The following is a 12,915-nucleotide window of genomic DNA, read 5'->3' as shown; positions in this document are numbered from 1 at the left end:
CCGCCATTACAGAGGCCATCAAAGTGCTTAAACGGAAGATTGGACGCCATTTATCCTTCTGAAAAATATATTGTTTGGAGAGTCCTAGACAGCGCTTTTCTAAGACATCAGCAAAATGTTTCTGTGGTTTCATTTATCATTATACCAGCCTCCTCTTTCACACAAGAAGTAAACAGTTACTGCTCCCCCACTGCCGAGGATTCCTCACTGCTAGTTTAGTTTGCCTCCGAACACGACACAATTAATCATGCTGTCACACAATCTCTGCATGAGTGCTAGATGGCCCAGGGCTACGAGGCACAGAGTGGCACAGTCAAACAAAATAGAAGAGGATGTTAACTACTCTCTTATGGGCAAAAAAAACATTTTCATAAACACTGAGGTCAAGTATGGACGTGTGGGAGTATGGGCATTAGTCCTCTTGCCTTACATGATTATTTTGTGAACTCAAAATCCACTTTAATCAGTCAGTCAGCTCTGCTCAAAGATGTATTGCTCTTTCTGTGGGCCAAGCAAAAAAATTTAAATTATTATTAAAGGTGCAGTGTGAAGGATTTAGCGGCATATAGTGGTGAGGTTGCAGATTGCAACCAACTGAAACATACTTATTAATATTATATTCCATTTTTACCAATAGTTCCCCACAAAATGCTACACACTGTGCCTTTAAGAAATGAATTCTTCATCCCAACCATTGTGCTGATTACATGCAGTTAATCCGAACTCCAGGACTCATATGATTCATCTAACAATAAAGCGAGGAATCTCTGATTGTCTGTCTGTCTGTCTGTCTGTGTGTTATTCGCATATTTCTAGAAACGCTCATCCGATCGACTTCACACGTGGCAGGTGTATTGCTGGGGACCCAATGGGCATTTTTTTTCAAATTTGGTGCAATTTGGACACATTCAATATTAATAAACTTTGAATAAACAAGCACACACAGGGCTCCAGAGCGTGACTAAATATTTGCATTGGGCGCAGTTTTTCCTATTCAGTAAATAGGAGTGTTAGTCAAAGGTAAATTATAACGTTATCATGATGTGTTCAAATGTAATCTCATAAAATTTAGTTTTTGTCAGGAAACTTGAATAAATCCAGCTGTTTGAAGGAGATGTTTTCACAGCAGTATAAAATAATAATAGTAGAGAGGGAATTATGACCTGTTTAACTTCCTAACAAAAGCCAGTATGCAAATGATAATAAAGGAGTGGATGTTAACGTACATGGGATTTATTGTTTTACTTTTGTTTTTTACCGTGGTATCCAATTAGTATAGAGAATCGTGGAATTTCACCGGTATTGATATCGACTACTACATTTCTGGTATATTCCTAGTGTAGGCCTATGGGAACTGACAAAATGCTTAAAATATATTATTGCAGTGCCAAAAGGTACGGTAAAAAATGTTTTGGCTGCACCAAAATTATGAGGTGGTGCACCTAAATTAAAAAGTTAGGCGTACCGGTGCAACCAATGTAAAAAGTTAGTCTGGAGCCCTGACACAGCGCTCTATTGAGCAGCGGGGGCGGGGCTACAGGGCTCTGCAGACTCGGTCCAGTATGTCGTCCGCAGCGGGCCGACCGTGGCTCATTGCTGCAGTTCACTTTTGCTGCTGGATCCTGGTTATTGCTTGCTAACGCTACATGGATGCTGCATAACGTTACAACCAAACTTTTCTTCACTTCCCTGAAGTCAACGAGCGACGAGCAGTGCTCGACTCTGCATGCAGGCAGCACTTCCTTGGGGCCAAGCAATCTGCCCGCTCCGAACGGCCGCCTCTCATTGACTGTTTCCCTGGAGTCAACACGAGCGGATAGCCGAAGCAGGATCAAACCAGAGTGTATTTCACCGGTGTTTCTGACCCTAAGTAAGCTGCAACCTGGGTGTGATTTTTCCCTGTAAGTAAGACTGTATTTCCCCGGTGTAAGAGTACTAACTTATAACACTAATAACGTTACCGCCAGCAATACCTACACCAGAGTGTATTTCAAGTGTACATGCAGGTGTATTGCTCAGGGCCCAAGGTAGCACAGTGTCGAGTGTAAAGTTGTTTGGTTGAGCCGTTAAGAACGAGTCAAGAATTCGGCCTATTCTGAACAGGCATGTTTTGAACAGGCACTGCACTAGTCTACTTAAAATGAATAAACTGACCTAATCCAAAAATGTGTTAAACAGAAATTGAATAAATCAAAATGTTATATCAGGAACAGAACCAGAGATGTGTGTTTACACTCCACGGCTGTGACAGCAACTGAAATAAATAATTGGATAATACTATCTTTGGCTTTATGTTTGTGTATCTCATCTAATTCTTCCTGAGTACATGACTGATCCCCCACCAGCACCCTCGCAAATAATCTTCAGAGATAACACGCCAACTAACCGAACAGCTAATAATGAAAAGGAGAGTTTCCTCTCATTTCTCCGCCTGCTACCTCCCTCGCTGTGTGTACACAGGAAGTGACACCAACACAGCAGCGTCCCTGCTGACAAAACTGTTCATTTTGGTACCGTCGGTGGAAAATAATAAGACATTAAACCCTGGGAGGGCTGCAGAGCCTTATGTTGCTCGCTGCCTGTCTTCGAAGAGCGGCTTTGCCTCCTTCTCACCAAAGGCGCTTAGATTCGGGGACTCCTGCCTCCTGCCACATTCCTGAGGCAGCTGTGTTATTATGGATGGAGATTACTGAGCGGTGGTGGGCAGAAGACGACCTCAACTGATTATTAGGGAAACAAAGAGCGCAGCCTGCTAAGGGTAGCCTGCTGGATTGCTGCTTAAACACATTAACTCTTAAAAAAATTCCCATAAAATGTTACATAAGGAGTCCCAGGGTTTCAATAAAAGATATTTTTTGCCACAAAAAGGTATTCGATTTGTACAGAAAATGTTATGTTTTATGTTTAAGGGGTTCTTTGACTGCTACTGAAGAGGGAAGCTGAGGCACTTAAGTGAAACCGGAACTTCCTCGTTTTATTCCAGAAGTAATAAAACCTAATTCAAGATCCCACTGACATTTGTTATAATACAAATCCAGCCTCCATTAAACATAAAACTAGTCAACATTATGGTGTGAGGTTAACTCCATATGTTTAGATAAGGAGGGTTACTAAAAAATCAAACAATCTACTATATTTTTTTCAATATTTTTTTTTTTTAGTTGCTTTTAACAAACACCATTTCCCATAAGCCCCATACCATTGCCGGTTAAACGTCACAGCTTGACAAAAGAGGCGAGTCCATGGGCCAGTCGAGGTGCAGCAGCTAGTTCAGACATGTCTTTAAAGGTGCTAAATCATGACGACCAGACATCCCGGTTTGTCAAGGATTGTCCCGGTTTCAAGTTGGGTGTCTCAAGTCCCGACAAATATCTCTAAAACACTAAAATGTCCACAATTTCAACAGTCATGACCAAATTGTTCCAGTTTTCACCAATTAAAATAATAATAATCATATTATACTTGCTTTCAGCGCATACATAAACGTTTATCAAGTTCTGTCCCACTCATTGAATTCAGAGGTGTTGTTTAAAATTTATATTGGGTTAGGTAATCAATGAAAATGCTGCGTTCTGTACACACTGCAAGATACTTTCTCGGTCGTGCATAGTGGAAATGCCAATATAAAAGATCATATTAAGACAGCCAGATAGCAATATACAATAGCTGGTAGAGAATGTTTAGTTTTAATGATATTACACCGATGCAATCCTTTTTTTGTATTTACTAGTATTATCATACACTTTCAAATAAACAATGTTTTGGTGGATTTTGGGAGACAAAACATAAATTTTTGTCTGCTGAGGCACTGTCCATGGTTTTGACAGGTGCGCACGGTACTGTAGGTGTGCCAAACACTGATATAATTCAGGTTCAGGTTCAGGTTCAGGTGACTTTATTTGTACCCGTAGGTAGATTTGTTTTGCAGCAAAAAAAAAAGAGGATGACATCCGTATTGTCCCCCATCTTGATGAAAATTGCTATGGTGCAATCATAAGCGCATACATGTGCGATTGTGCGCATGCATGAACGTGCGGTACACTTAAGGGTCCCGGTTTGGGGGTTTGAAAATATGGTCACCCTATGATAAAATGGGAGATTGGGAACAATTTCTATTGCTTCCGCACAGCTCTCAACATGGCTTCAACAGCACTGTCGGTCGGGGCGGGCTTATAAGTTGTAAATGACAACTCTTTTTTGTCCCACCCAGGCTGGTAGCAGTCTCTTTGATTCAGACATTTCTTGTCTTTTGCACCTGACATTTCTGTTTCGTTATCATGAGCATTTCAACACAAGCTATGTGTTAAATGTCAGTTAAGGCTAACTATTAGCTAGCCAATTCATTAACCTTCTAACTAACAGTCAATTGAAAATTTCAAGATCTGTATAATGTTACATAGCGAATAAAATAGGTGGGTCACCATTGCAACATTAGCCATTCTGCTAAGCTATCTTCATGGGTTATCTCTCATTTTACTAACGCTACATGTGTTACTCAAAGTTTTTAAATGAGGTGTTTTTGAGAAAGCTGGTTAAAAACATAAAACATTGTGAAATTATAACCTAAATGTTGCGTGAACAAAGACTTAGCACAGCAAGACGTTGCCAAAACAGCTGTTCAAACTCTGTTTCCCAGCTTTAGCCTTGATGACTTTAATTTTGTATTGGTGTTTCTATCTTTGTTTCTTCCCTGTTGTGATTGTGAAACTATATTTCTAAATGCACCAAAAAAGGTATAATTTGTTTGTGATGGCAGAGCAGTATCAAAACAAAAATCTTTTTCCATATCTTTAAGACTGGCAACGAAGATATCCAAGGCAATTAGGCGAATTGCTGATCCGGTTTTGCACCCCGTGTGATTATTTTTCTGCCTCGCACCCTTTGAAATTGAAATAGAAAAGTGTTCTCAATTACAGAGACAACAGTCAAGGCTGTATTTATCTGCACAGAAACAAATCACACTACTGCTCCACAGCCAAACATCCTATCATTCTGCCCGAATGATTTCATGCTCGGGGAAGCTGAGGTTAGGGAGAATATATCAGGTAGGACGGGACAATAAGACCTCTGGTGAGGGAGCATCTCACCATCTAAACTGAGATGCTATGCCCACGTTTAGCACAGGTATTTTGTCTTTTTATTGCTCAGACGGCTGCTAAATCTCTAAATTGTTCTTATAGCAGTTTCATATATGCTTAAAAGGATACACGAGCCATTTGATTCACTCACTTACACACAATTTGAACGGTTTAAATTACAGTTAGATGAATCAGACATTTAGTTGGAGACAGAATTTCACTCAAAACTTTCAAACTTACAGCACTGTGTGGCATTTGCTGTTCATATTCTTCAATTATACAATTACTTTGACATTGTGAGATGCCTGAAGTATGTGGCGGGTTATACTTCATGTTTCTGACACATTGCTAATCAAACATTGAAGGATTCCTTTCATATAACCCCTTGACTTTAATTTATGAAACCTGTGTGCATCCCTGGGTTCAGTTGCCGTGGTGACTCGATCACATTTCCTCCTGTATAATGAAAAACAAGCTCATTTACTTTATCATCTCCTCCTCGCTCCGTGTTCCTGCACATCCTCGATTCAAGGCTATAAATGTCTTAAAAATCGAAACACCCCTATCGGACCACCTATATTGCATGAACTATTTGTTTTAATATGATTTTATTACTACAAATTGCTTAAATAATGGAAACATTTGAGAATGTATATATATATATATATATATATATATATATGGTAACACTTAATTTTACAGGTCTGCAAATTTCATGGTAAATAGGTGATAATTACCAAGTAACCTATTTGAAATTTCTTGTATGTAAACATTTTTTGCCAATCCATAGATGTTTTAGATGTTTCACTGGAAGAGTACAAATTTTGACCTGCTAGTGGCGCTAGAGGAAAAGTAAGGGAATCACAAAAGTAAATAGGATTCATCCACTGGGCACCATGAATATCTGTACCAAATTTCATGGCAGTCCATCCAACAGTTGTTGAGATATTTCAGTCTGTATCAAAGTGGTCAACCAACTGCCCGACCGACAGACTATCTTAATTCCAAACAGAGTCCTCCAGGACGCATTGTCCCACAGAGTCTGTCTGGCAGCCTCCCCATGTGATCCAACCCACCTCCTGATGGTACACAGTTCACCAGACACTCACCTGCAGGCAGGAATGACTCACAATGAGGATTCAGTCATTTCTCCCATACTGAGTAGATTTTGGCTGACTGTGGCTTGTAAACACACTGCGGTCGGCAGAACAGCACATCTCCCAAACCTCAGGCTAGAAGGGTAAACCTGAACAAACATGAGTGACAATATGATGCATTAGTTAAAATATCTTTCCAAAATGTCACAGATATTGTGAGTTATCCCATAGTTCCATCGAAGCACACTGCAAACTTTTGAAATACAGTAACGGGATCAGCATATCACAACTGTAAAAACAACACTGACTCGACTCAACTCACTTTTGGTACCAGGTCCTTATTGTTTTCCACTGTGGATAGTACCCCCTCAGTGTATGTGGGAATCTCAACTGATCGCCATAGCGATGCCACTTTAAACTGCCGTGACATCATCTTCAATGCGACACTCAATGAATGCTTTCATTGGCAACCAAACACTTCGGCAATTGTACAGCGTAGCGTATGGCATAGTTTTGCGGGCTGCCATTTGAAAAAATCTGGGTCGAGTGAATTTAAAACATGTGGTCGCTATTGACGGTAGCTTGGCTATTGAAAAATGTCTGGTTTGTGCAGGATGTCCCGTGTCGTGCAAGTGACGATTCTCTCTGACCAATCAGTGGTCTGCAGTGTTTTCACTCAACCTTCTAGTATCGGCTCACTTTGCTGGGAACCTCTAGCGAGGTGGTACCAAAATAAGTACCAGGTACTATCTATACTTTTGCTAATGGAAAACCAAAAAAGAGCTAGTAAGTACAGCTGTGCTGTACCATGCAGTGGAAATGTGGCAAATGTTAACATGCCGATGTTTAGCAGGTCTAATGTTTTACCACGATTAAACTTTTAGTTGAGCATGTTAGCATGCTAACATTTGCTAATTGGCACTGAACACTAAGTACAGCTGAGGCTGATGGGAATGTCTTTAGTTTAGCTGGTATTTGGTCATAAATCAAAGTACTGGACAAATTAAAATGTTTGACCTGATGATGGTGCTAGATGGAAAGTAAAGGAATCACCAAAGTTGTTACAATTCATCTTGGGGGGGCTCGAGTGTCTGTACCAAATTCATCCCAAAAAATCCATCCAATAGGTTTTGAGACATTTCACTTAAAGCCCACAAATGTCAACCTCGTGGTGCTATAAGAAATTCATCAGGAGACATCTTCCAGGAATCATGAATGTTTTTCCAAAAATCCAATCCAACCTGTAGATGTGGAGATATTTCATTGAGTAAGTAAAAACTTTAATAAGTAAAAGGTTTGACCTGCTGGTGGCACTAGATGAAAAGTCAGGGGGATCACTGAAGTCATGAAGATTCATCTTCTGGGCAATATCTTTACCAACTTTAATGGCAATCCATCCAATAGTCATCAAGACATTTCACTCAAAATGTCAACCTGATGGTGTCACTAGTGGTAAAGTAAGGGGATCACCAACATCCGGCGGCTTCATTCAGTGGGGATTACAAAATTTCCTGGATATTTCAGTATGGACCAAAATGATGGACTGACATCCCTTGAAAAAGTATGAAATATACATTTAAACTGCTCTCCAAACCATTGCAGAGCAGTCATATAAATGATTGCACTGTGGGTCTAGTTTTACTGCCTAGATGTTTATTCTGTAAGCAAGGACTTTCTTTTATTTATCAGCAAATGCTACAGTCATGATGCCAACTTTTTTATAAAAAAGAAATCATCAAAAAGCATTTGAATTCTATTGCTACAGTTCAAATGTCTTACGGTCTGTGTATAACATTAAGATACTGAAAAGCACAAACATTGTTTTAGATATTGTAAGACAGTTTTTGGTGGAAATCTCCCCCATCAAATTTAAATAAAAAAATCAAGTTTATGTGGATGCTTAAAAGCAATGTTTACGGTCTGGAGACATGATTTTGTATAGTGCATCTCATATAGAAAAGCCAATCAAACCGCTTTTCATGATCTATTAAATTCAGTAAAAAGGAAAAACAACATAAAACATGAAAATGCTTCTTCTACACTTCAGTGTCTTTTAGGCTCTAACTTTCAAAGCAGATCCTTTCTTCTACGTCTCTCTCGCTCTCTAAAACCCAGAGAATAGATCAAAGACATCATTGATCCTCTCCGCCTTCATTTGCAATCAGATCTGAAGAGTAGCACTCTGCTACAATAATCTGGACAAGGCGCTGCTGCAGTTACTGTAATCTGTCAGCATACTTTTGTTTTGCTTTTAATGTTAAAAGGCTGCACTGATTGACAATGGCTATTTCCTAAAATAGCCCCAAAAATATGCCCCATTTTACCAAAATCAGACGCTGAAGTCCTCGTACATGCCTTCATAACATCTAGAACAGACTACTGTAGTGTAGCAACAAAAGGCGTCCAACTGGTCCAGAACACAGCTGCCAGAGTCCTCACAAGATCTAAGAAGCTGGATAATATAACACCAGTATATGTCTCTGCATTGGCTACCAGTTCACGCAAAAGCTGATTTCAAAATCCTCCTTCTTACCCAAAAGGCTTTAAATGGACTGGCTCCCTCATATACCTCCAGCCTTATTTCCCCATATGCTCCATCATGCCCTTTACGTTCCTTTGATGCCGGATATTTAACCATTCCTCGATTTAATAAGAACTCTTTCCACTTCTCTGGTATAATCTCCCACTGCACATTTGAGAGGCAAGCTCTGTTGATACTTTCAGGCTGAAAACATATTTTTTCCCGTTCACTATGATCTCTTCTAATTTCACCAGCTGGGAACCCAAATTACTGACTGTTTTACCTCGTTGATAGGTAGGTTAGCTACCCCAATCCTGTTACGGTTATACTGTATGATATCTGTTTTTAAAATTACTATCCTAACTTATTAACCTTTTTATCATATTAACATTAAAGGTCCAGTGTGTAGGATCTGGTGGTATCTAGCGATGAGATGAGGAGATTATAACCAACTGAGAAGCCTCTTTCGTGTGCCAAACGTGTTGGAGAGCTACGTTGGCCGACGCAAAAATACAAATCTAGAGCCATTTGGAGCAGAGCCAGTGCGTAGAGTGTGTTTGTACGTGGGAAGTGAGTGGTGAAGCAAGAGAGAGAGACTGGTGGCGACGGGAGCGAGTAACGTTATCGTTTCCGGCCCAAGCTGGAACATTTAACAGTTTGTTCTGGGCAACTGTAGAAACATGGTGGTGCAACATGGCGGACTCCATGAAGAGGACCCGCTTCCTTAGATATAAACGGATTATTCTAAGGTAACGAAAACACAACGGTTCTTATTATCAGGTGATTATACACTAAAGAAAACATACTTATAAATATTATATTTCATTTCTGCCAATAGATCTCTCTAATTGTTACACACTGGTCCTTTAACATTAACCTGTGTGTATGTGTGTGGACTTTTACATGTAATATTGTACGTTTTCTTTTCGGTTCTGACTTGTTAAGTGTACAGACTCTCTGGTTAATGTGCACTTTAAAGGACCAATATGTAATATGTTTACTATACTAAATCATAAGATGACCATGATATGTCATCAGAGTCAGTCATCAACTGCTATCAGTTACACCGTAGGAGTGGACGGGCCATGGCTCCAATGTTTTGAATTTGGGCCGCAGTACTCATTTTAAACGCTAGCTGTCAGTGCTACGTATTTAAATAAAACTGAAGTAGAAGTTGGTGAGCATGCTAATGCTATTGCGTACATAGAGAATGTATTGCACACAGATTAGAAAACAAAAATGTTTGACTTTTTTTTATGTCTGTACGTTCAGTATTAAGCTACAAGCAGAAGGCAATTAGCTTCTCTGCTATACATACATACAGTGTGTTAATTAGTGAGCTTTAAAGGTGTTTTTACTATTACAGACAGGAATAGCCTGGCAGGTTTAGACATGTCATTCAAATGATCTCATTATCCAGACTATGACTGTTCACATTTTCTTACATTCAGGGAAAATGCCAAACATTTATATTCTTTAGGTCAAAACCAGGGTCTGCAAATCATGAAAATTTACAGTAGTTTGTTTATCACATCTATTTGTTAGAGACAATGTAAACAAAAAAATTAATCTTGCACAAGAAGAGATGCATTGTACCAGATTTAGCTACACACTGATTTCAGTCACTTTTTTCTGACCTGGGAGACGTTATACACCTATAAACTAAAAATGGGAATGTGCTGCAGGAGGCTGTTCAATCCTTTTTTTGTGGATTATAAGTCAGCGATATCAGACCCACAGCAGACACGTCTACTAGCTACGGTAGTTAGGAAGCTCATTGTCTCATAGTGGGCAAGTGTCTCAATTCATTTTGAATTGGATAATAGGGGTGGGAAAAAAATTTGATTCACCTATGTATCACAATTTCTTTTTTTTAAGATTTTGAAATTGATTCTTTAATGCCAGAATCGATGTATTTGCTTCATTTGAGTCTATTTGGAGGAAGACGGAAGTTACCGCTTTTATTATTGTAGTCAACTTGACGTCATATACGTATCTGTCAACCAGCCGCAGCGAGCCGAACCGAGAAAGTAAAAAATGGCGGAGGGTCCTTTTGGATACGACCTGCACCCTCACATTTTAAATCCAGAATGGTAAACACTACACATACAGTAAAGTATGCGAAAAGCAGAGCTAGACATCACGGCTAAAGCTGCAAGCTAACTCTGTCATGGACCGGAAACGTTATAGTATTGTGGTATCGTGCGGTAAAGCCAGCCGTCGCTCGCATCTCCGCGGTCAAATCAGCCGACGCTACAACTGTAGAGCACCCATATACTGACATTTATGTTAAATGCATTCAAACGGCCCCGATGGAGCTGACCATGGATGTATGAAGAGAACGGAGCTGATGGGAGAGCTAGCAACGGATTTGGAGAAGTTAGAGGAAGTATACACATGTGACTACGTCCGATTTTCAAATTAAAGGTGTTAACAAAGGGAACTGTATATACAAAATACATATATGGAAATAAGATGGATTGGATTATATTATAAGTATAAACCATTACATGTCCCTTATAAATTAAAAAGAAAATAACACTAATTTGTGAGGAAAATGTCTTTATTCTTTGATTTTTGGGTTGCTGGAAAAAATGTAATAAATAATGCCTGCAATAACTGATATATTTGACTTCATGACATCTCTAACTATCACTATCATCATTTTTGTCCAGGCCAGTTTCATTAGTTTGTTTTTCAAAATGATTCTGTTGAACCACAATTCAAAAGCAATATCTGATTTTCATTAGTTAATTTTCAGTGAATTTTTATTTATTATTACTTTTGTCAGTTTCAAGTTATTTCAGTGACCATTGTGGGTTTTTCTTTCTTTAACGGAAGGGTACCAACAATTTTGCCTACGTGTGTACGCGCTGAAAATCAAACATTTTCACTGTATTAATATAGATATTTTCTAAATTTAAAAAATCTAAGTCCCTAGAAGTGTATGATTCAGCTTTTTCCCATGGTCTAGTGTTAAAAAAGTTAACAAAAATCGCAATAAATCGTAATATCGGATCGCAATACATATCGAATAGGCACTCAAGTATTGTGACAGTATCAAATCAGGAGATAGGTGTATCGTCCCAGCCCTATTGGATAATGCATCCATCTATTTTCTGCTGCTTATCCAGGTCCAGTGTTTCTTTATTAATTATAACAGTAGGACTCTTCTCGACCATTTCACCCCAGCTGGTTTTTAATCATACTTTCATGCTTTGGCCGGTATGAATGTGAAACAGGCGTTAAATTGAATTCCATGTGGTGTTAAAAAGGTATTTCAAAGTCTTAAATTTAATTTAGTGAACCCAGCAGAAACACCCCACAGAGTCACAGTCCTCTCATAACATATTGAGTAAGTTGTGGTCCATGAAAAGTGGATGCAGCCCTTAAATTCGGGGCCTTTTTCTTTGAGGGTTGGCATTGTGTTGACCTGTAAATGTATTATGAGAATATAGAGTAGTAAAAAGCTGATTGCATTTACATGCCTTGGGCTTGATATGCATGACAGCGGGTGCTGAGAATCCATTCTTTGGGACTCCATCGCTCTTCTGCGCCGCGTTGACGGGAGCTCAATTAAACACCTCATCTCAATGACATTCAGGACATGTTTGGATGAGATACCGCTCTGCGCGCGTTTCACCTGGACACAGAATAATTACGCTGATCCCTATTCATGCTACGGGTAATGCCGCTCTCGTTCATCACTGTGTTGTGTGCTCAGCCTTATTGAAAAACATTGTGATATAGCTCCATAAGTACTTTAAGCCCCCTTTTGAGGGCCTAACAGAAATAGCATGTGTCTATTTCATTGGAAATCCTACAGGCGTGTGCCATATTCATTGGCAGATCTATTTGTTCACAGATCATCGCTTCATCTGTTGTATTGTAGGTTCAGCGCGCCATCCATCAAATCCTGCTTACACAATTTAAGACTGTTACTAACGAGCTTATATGAGTCAAAATAGAAATATTTCTCTCGTTGCCCCACAGCTGAGTAGGGAATCTTTTGATTAACACATCGTGACAATGAAACACACACACACACACACACACACAATGGGATACACCGACACACGCTGGCTCTATACTGTAGAAATCCTGACACCGTGGCCCTCAGGAGAAGTTTGTTGAAGTGCTGATGTTGATTAGCATAGCTTTGAGTGAGCCAACCCTTTGTCATGCATTTGCCACGATGAATCAAGTTCAACGTCCGCAG

The 12,915-nt window shown here is 39.5% G+C and overlaps 1 long non-coding RNA gene across 2 annotated transcripts in view; it reads right to left on the bottom strand.

The window, feature by feature from the left end:
• Positions 1-4,146: 4,146 nt before the first annotated feature.
• Positions 4,147-12,915, bottom strand: part of LOC141772371 (uncharacterized) — a 73,811-nt gene continuing 65,042 nt past the window's right edge. For both annotated transcript variants that reach the window (XR_012594894.1, XR_012594893.1), the window contains 2 exons: positions 6,188-6,324; positions 4,147-5,534 (listed from right to left, as the gene is read on the bottom strand). This is a non-coding gene — a long non-coding RNA (uncharacterized LOC141772371). The remainder of the gene's footprint in view (positions 5,535-6,187; positions 6,325-12,915) is intronic.

The sequence above is a fragment of the Sebastes fasciatus genome, chromosome 8 (genome assembly GCF_043250625.1).
Source record: "Sebastes fasciatus isolate fSebFas1 chromosome 8, fSebFas1.pri, whole genome shotgun sequence".
In the NCBI taxonomy this organism is placed as follows: domain Eukaryota; kingdom Metazoa; phylum Chordata; class Actinopteri; order Perciformes; family Sebastidae; genus Sebastes; species Sebastes fasciatus.
Note: the sequence above shows the minus strand (reverse complement) of the source record. Positions and strands in the feature narration are given on the sequence as shown.